The sequence below is a fragment of the Trichomycterus rosablanca genome, chromosome 19 (assembly GCF_030014385.1).
Source record: "Trichomycterus rosablanca isolate fTriRos1 chromosome 19, fTriRos1.hap1, whole genome shotgun sequence".
Classification (NCBI taxonomy): Eukaryota; Metazoa; Chordata; class Actinopteri; order Siluriformes; family Trichomycteridae; genus Trichomycterus; species Trichomycterus rosablanca.
Genome location: NC_086006.1, coordinates 4,164,770 through 4,171,714, shown reverse-complemented (window position 1 = coordinate 4,171,714; position 6,945 = coordinate 4,164,770).

Here is a 6,945-nt window from a genome sequence, read left to right as displayed (position 1 = left end):
TCCTGAGGGGGGTAGATTTCTCTTTCCAGTTCTGCTTTTTCAATATGCTGTTCAGAACCAAAGAGCTGTAATGATATATGCCGTCCTTGCCTCGCTGATCAAACTGCAACTTGACTCTGATGACTTGAAATGACTTGGCATTGTCTTTTTTCCAGCAGAAAAGAATGACCTGTGCTTAACATTTAGTTTGTTTCTTAGTGGCTATTGTTTCCAATGTAAGTCAGTCAGAATTTCCACTTCTAATTCATACATCTTATAAAACGTAAATGAATAAAGTGATACAAACAAACAGTATCATTTTTGCTGCATAAGTACTGTGTGTGTTATATTTTGGCCAAGGCAAACGTAGTTCTAACCACTTCAATGTCTTGCACGTTTTGGCATTTTCCATCTAAACATTTCATAGTTAAAATCTAAAATTAAAAGTAATAATTTTATTCAGAAATGCTGTGCCACGTCTCCTTCCACAAACACACAAAATTACAAGAAAAATCTAATGTTTTGAAAGTGTTCACTTGAAATGCACTTATATTTTTTTAATCTAAATATTGGTGATTATAAGTACGTGATTGCATGTACTGCATTATTTTTACATAATAATCCTGTGCTACCAATAATTGTTTCTGGGTTACTTTGTCATTAGTTATTTAACCTAATGTCACATAACTGTCTAATGTACACCGATTAGGCATAACATTATGACCATCTTCCTAATATTGTGTTGGTCCCCCTTTTGCTGCCAAAACAGCCCTGCAACTCTGATGCTCTGTGTATTCTGACACCTTTCTATCAGAACCAGCATTAACTTCTTCAGCAATTTGAGCTACAGTAGCTCGTCTGTTGGATCGGACCACACGGGCCAGCCTTTGCTCCCCATGTGCATCAGTGAGCCTTGGCCTCCCATGACCCAGTCGCTGGTTTACCACTGTTCCATCCTTGGACCACTTTTGATAGATACTGACCACTGCAGACCAGGAACACCCCACATGAGCTGCAGTTCTGGAGATGCTCTGACCCAGTCGTCTAGTCATCACAATTTGTCCCTCGTCAAACTCGCTCCAATACTCACGCTCGTCCATTTTTCCTGCTTCTAACATCAACTTTGAGCATAAAATGTTCACTTGCTGCCTAATATATCCCCCCCACTAACAAGTGCTGTGATGAAGAGATAATCAGTGTTATTCACTTCACCTGTCAGTGGTCATAATGCCTGGTCGGTGTATTTAACTGCTGCAGCAATTTTCTTTATCACATGACTTATTTGAAGCAGGTTCTTCATAAGATGTATTGTTAAGACTTAAATCCTGCTAAAGAAAAGTAATGAACAAGAAAGTAACCTGTCTGAACTTACTTGATATTTGTTTCCACCTGTTTGAGACATGAACGTGATTGAGCTCACCAATCATCTCAGCCAGCAAATCTCATGACCTATTTACCCTGTATAAACAATGTCTGCATGGGTGGGCAGATCACAGTCTCACTCAAAAACCAACACAGTAAGAAACCAAGAGTAAATGTAATGTTTAGGTAAGGGTCAGTGTTATACTTTCTTAACAAAACACAAATATTATTTTGTGCTCAGCGCTGCGTGCAGAAGACCACGATTTTATGCAGTAACAGTCATGGCATTTCTGTCTGGCTTCCATCCAAAAAGTCAACCTTCTATGGCAGGCTTATATGAAGTCATATATAAACAATGTTCATTAAGTTTTACATGCAGATGCATACAATAAACCCCCCTTCCTTGCAGCTATAACAGCCTCCATTGTTTTTGGAAAGACTTTCCACAAGAATGTCTGAGGGACTTTTTGCCCATTTAGTCATAATAGCAATTTGTTTAACTAATGTTGAACAGGACAACCTTACTCATTCCAGGGATTCCAGTTTATCCCAAAGGGTCTTAAAAGAGGTTAAGATTAGGGTTCTGTCAAACCATCATATCAAACTATGTCTTTATGGACATATGAACACTTTATGATCTGGGTCACAGTCATGCTGAAACAGAAAAAATACATTCTCCAAACTGCTGTCACAAAATTGGAAGCATTTAACTTATTTCGGATCATTGATTTTGTACACCTGATATCAATGGGTGAGGTAAAATGCCTGAACTCAATAATCTAAAGGTATTTTCAGATACCTTGGCCATATAGTATATGGGTTATAGTAGGGTCCTTCAAAAGGTTTCCACACTTTTATTTTTTAGTTGGAAACGGTATAGTCTGGATTTAGCTCCTTCCGATATCCACCTTTTTGGACGCTCAAAAAAGCTTTAAGGGGAAGAAGATTTTCATGTGATGATGATGTAAAAGCAGAGGTGCATCAGTGGCTACAGGCTAAACCAAAAACATTTTTGCTGATGGCATTAAAAAGTGGGTACAACGCTGGGAAAATGCATTGGAAGGTGACTGTGTGGAAAAGTGACGTCATTTGTTTTTAAAATTCTTAATAAATAGAGTTTAAAAAGTGTTGTAACTTTTTGAAGAACTATCATATACGTATTAATTACCTTGCCTCAATGTGCTGTCATAGTTTCGATGGCGCATTTTTCATATCTAGTGGTCTCCAGTGTAGCAGAGATGCTGTGATAATGTGAGGGTCTGTTTTTAGGAATGCAGCCATTGTGTTGATCACTCTGGAGAATTTATAAACCCACTGATGGTGAGTTTTGTCTGGTGGTTGTTTAAACAAGATATTAATCAGCAGTAAAAGAAACAATGCCCTGAATAGAAGAGGATATGGAGTGGTAACCCCCCACCAGCAAGATGAAGCCAGAGCATTATGGGTTACTAAAACTTTAACAAAACATTGTAAACAACAGGCTGATGTGTATGTGTGTGTATGTTAAGTCCAATCTAGATCGTTGTCTGTATGCACTTGATGTGTTTTGGTCAAACAATAGTATTGAGATACCCCCTTCATGTTGTTTGGGAATTCCACAGTGGGTAATTATATTGGGACATAATTGTTTCACATTTCTGAATATATTTTGAAAGTTTGGTTATCAGTCGGTGCTTACTGCATTGCCTACTGGATGCATTATCAACCATTATATTCCATTATTAAATGCTTTCAAGTAAACAATGGATGGATGGATGGTTGGTTGGATGGTTGGATGGATGGTTGGATTGATGGTTGGATGGATGGATGGATGGATAGTTGGATATTGGTTGGATGGATGGATGGATGGTTGGATGGATGGTTGGTTGGTTGGTTGGTTGGTTGGATGGATGGATGGATGGATAGTTGGATATTGGTTGGATGGATGGATGGTTGGATGGATGGTTGGTTGGTTGGTTGGTTGGTTGGTTGGATGGATGGATGGTTGGTTGGATGGATGGTTGGTTGGATGGTTGGTTGGATGGATAGTTGGATATTGGATGGATGGATGGATGGTTGGTTGGTTGGATGGATAGTTGGATATTGGATGGATGGATGGTTAGATGGATGGTTGGTTGGTTGGATGGATGGATGGAAGGATGGATAGATAAACACTGACACAGGCAGCTGTAGAACAGGACGCAAGTGTGTAGATCCAATATTGGATCTACCTGCAAGCACCTGCAAAAAGACAGTTAAGAACACATGAACAAAAGAAACAAATAGAGTACTTATACATAAACGAATTAGGCTCATAACAGTGAACAGGTCCAACCAACGATCAACGGAAGGTGTGGACATGGTTGAAGAAATGGTCAGAGATCCAATAATAAAAACACATCTGTAAACAGGCAGCATGACCAACATTACCATATTGATAACAATGCTATGGAAGATTATGGACAAATAGAAATACCTTTATTGTATAAATGTTTATCTGCTAACTAGCTAGCTTCAATTGATAACATTCCTACAGCCTCAAGCAAAGCTGTATTAATGTGTACAAACAGTACATAACAACATTCTCAGCAACAATGATGCACTGAACTTTCTGGAAAATGATGGCAGGCTGTTTCACCATGTCTCTGTGTTTTATCTCTGTCCTTGCCACATAAACATTTAATTAATTACAAAACTGTCTAGCTGGACCTCATCTCCACCCAGGCTGACTGTGTGTCCTGGTCCCCGGGGTCAGAAGTCCCTGTTTGCTTCATCACTCTATTCTTCTCAGTGTGGGAGGAGACACTGGCATTTCTAATACTGTAGTTCCTCTTATTGTTTTTAATCTTTTTATTATGAGTTGCTGGTGCTGACCAGTCAGACTGTGTCCTTTAGTTTTGACCTTGTCTCAGAGATTTGTCCTCACGTCTCTCTTTCTGTTTCCATCAAACTACCTCGCCCTTCCTGTTCTGTCAAAGGGTGTCTGTCCATCTTTTTTATAGCATCTCGAGTTGAATGACCGTCTTATGAGTTCATCAGTTTTCATTTTATCACGCGATGTATTGTTAAATTACTGTCCCTTCTACAGCTGTGGGACAGCACAGCTTTCTTGGTGTGTTATTATAGTTCACCAGCAGTTCTGAGACTAAAGTGTCTATTTAAGCATAAACAAAGATATGAGTTATGAATAATTGTCAGAAGATTATTTTAATTATTTGTTTTATTTGAATGTTTTTTAAATCAAACATTCCTGTCGGTACAAGTGATCCAAAATTCCACAAGTAAAAGGTTAATGGAGCCACTAATGTCCACTCAAGATTTTACAATGTGCTTTTAGACTAATGATTGAAAAGGTAATAAAGAAGCCAGCACTCTCTCTAATATGAGCAGCAGGATGACACAAAAGCAGCAGAAACAACAGCTACATAAAAAAATAAACAATAAACTGCACCTTAGTTGATTCTGTTTCTGCCCCTTTTGACACTTTTGCTACAACAAACTTTGGTAGGAGAAATGAATAAATTAAATCAGCTGTGGCAGATTATGGACCAAGTTTTGTGTGTGTTTATATACAACCTGCATTTGGCAATTAAAACCTTCCTGCTCTAAAATAAATCATGATTTGTTTTTTGTTTGCTTGTTTTGTGATCCATCCTTGGTCAGCTTGCACATCTGTTGTAATTCCTTTACCCTATTAAAAAAAAACAAGATCTCTGGTGGAGGTCAAGTCATCAAGGTTTATTCCTCTTACAGGACAAAAGTCCTCACCATATGTCCTCCTTACTCTTCCTGTGCTGGCTGTAGCTGAGACACCAGACACATTTATATCACAAAAACACTCACACTGTGTTAGCGCTCTTTTTAACAGCGGGGCTGTAACTATTGACAAAACACTAACCCTCGACGTCCTGGGTTCTTCTCACAAATGTACCATTTTAAACATGTCCAGCAGTAAATGTTATGCTAATAAAATGCTAATGTTTTCTGTTATAAAAGTTACACCCGCTTTTAAATCACTTTTACACAATTACTACTAATAACAGATTCTTCCACAAATGTCCTTTTCCATTATATACAAGAGGAAAAATGCAGAGACTTTACAGAAACCCTTTTTAGGGTTTTATCATGGTGACAACTAGTGTCTATAATTCAGTGACCACATCCAAGATGTTACACCAGAGAGCCTTTATGGAAAACTTACTTACTTCGCCTCACAGCAAGAAGGTCCTGGGTTTGATCCCCAGGTGGGGGGGTCCAGGTCTTTTCTGTGTGGAGTTTGCATGTTCTCCCCGTGTCTGCGTGGGTTTACTCCGGGTGCTCCGGTTTAATCCCACAGTCCAAAGACGTGCAAGTGAGGTGAATTGGAGACACAAAATTGTCCATGACTGTGTTCAATATAACCTTGTGAACTGATGAGTCTTGTGTAGCGAGTAACTACTGTTTCTGTTGTGGATGTAACCGAATGGTGTAAAACATGACGTTAAAATCCAAATAAACAAAGTTACTTACAAGGACCAATTACTTACTAAAAGAAATTAAACAGTGTTACTTGTAAGACATCTTTAAATAGTAGAACTGAAGTTTTGAACAGTCGACAGTCTGTGTGATGTAAAATATGGTACAGGTAGCATTCTGTCATGGTGAAGCTCTGACCCACTGCTACAAACTACTACTAATGTTGTCCACAAAGCTTGCACGATACATGTTATTACTGGATTTAGCTAAAATTACTGAACTCCTTAATAAAGAGGATTGTTATTATACTTCTGGTCATGTCGTTTATATAAACATAAATATACTGGCCAACGTTGAGACTTGAAGAAGGACATTGAAGTGCACTGGGATTGTTTGTTTTGGCATACACCTCTGCATTGTGATCTATGAGCTTTCTGCAGCCTTGAGCACCATTGTGAAAAAGGCTGTGTTATTGTCTGAGTCTCCAGTGCATACTGTGTTCTCCACCCATGTGGTCCGTTCACCCCATACATGCTTCTAACACCACTCCAGAGATCATCGCTAAAGAATGATGATGGCCATCTGTAACAGTGGCAGTGGGAGACCCACAGTGTATTCTAACTCATAACATCCACACACACACACACACACACACAGGAAGAGTTTGTATGAAGAAATGTATGGTGAGATCTTTTGCCAATAAAAAAGACAACAGTCATGCCTGAGTTTATTAACAACCTTAATAAACTACATTTATTCATTTTAAATAGTTTCCTATTTTTACACATGCGGTTCAACAAAATACATTTAATGGTCATCATAGAAGCTGTACTAGCACCCAGGCCGTGGAATGAACGTCCCTGTCTGTTCAAACAGCTGAGTCTCTGAGTCTCAACAGACGACTAAAGACCAAGCTTTTTACTATGCACTTAAATGGAAAGCAACCCTGCACTTATTAACATCTACAGTGTATCACAAAAGTGAGTACACCCCTCACATTTCTGCAAATATTTCATTATATCTTTTCATGTGACAACACTATAGACATGAAACTTGGATATAACTTAGAGTAGTCAGTGTACAGCTTGGATAGCAGTGTAGATTTACTGTCTTCTGAAAATAACTCAACACACAGCCATTAATGTCTAAATAGCTGGCAACATAAGTGAG